Genomic DNA, 664 nt, shown 5'->3' with positions numbered 1-664 from the left:
CCCCATATTCATTGCAGCATTATTTACAATAGCCAAAACTTGGAAACCCCTGTGTTCATCGATGGATAAATGCATAAAGGACATTAGGCATGTATATATGCTAAATTATATATATATATAAATATATATATATATATATACATACATAAAATTTCTCCATGAGAAAGAAGCAAATCCTGCCATTTGTGACAACATGAATGGACCATGAGGGTGTTATGCTAGGTAAAATATGTCAGAGAAGGAAAAGTCCTGTATGATCTCACTTCATATGGAATTTTAAAAAAAGCTCATAGATACATAGACTGGTGGTAACCAGAGGCAGGGGGTGGAGGATTTATTTTATGCATAGCAGTTTGTGCCTCTTCATCCCCTCCCCTACCCCTATCTTGTCCCTCCCCCCTTCCCTCTTCCCACTGGTAACCACTGCTTTGATGTCTATATCTGCGTTCATTTCCTTTCTGTTACATTTATTCTTTATTTTTTAGATTCCACATACGAGTGATAACATACCGTATTTGTCTTTCTCTGTTTGGCTTATTTCACTAAGCATAATAGTGTTGCAGCAAAAATAGAAATGAAGTTTATATTGCATATTTAAAAGTTGTTAAGAGAGTAGATCTTAAAAGTCCTCATCACAAGAAAAAAAGATTTCTACCATGTATGG

The sequence above is a fragment of the Physeter macrocephalus genome, chromosome 18 (assembly GCF_002837175.3).
Source record: "Physeter macrocephalus isolate SW-GA chromosome 18, ASM283717v5, whole genome shotgun sequence".
NCBI classification, from domain to species: Eukaryota; Metazoa; Chordata; class Mammalia; order Artiodactyla; family Physeteridae; genus Physeter; species Physeter macrocephalus.
Note: the sequence above shows the minus strand (reverse complement) of the source record.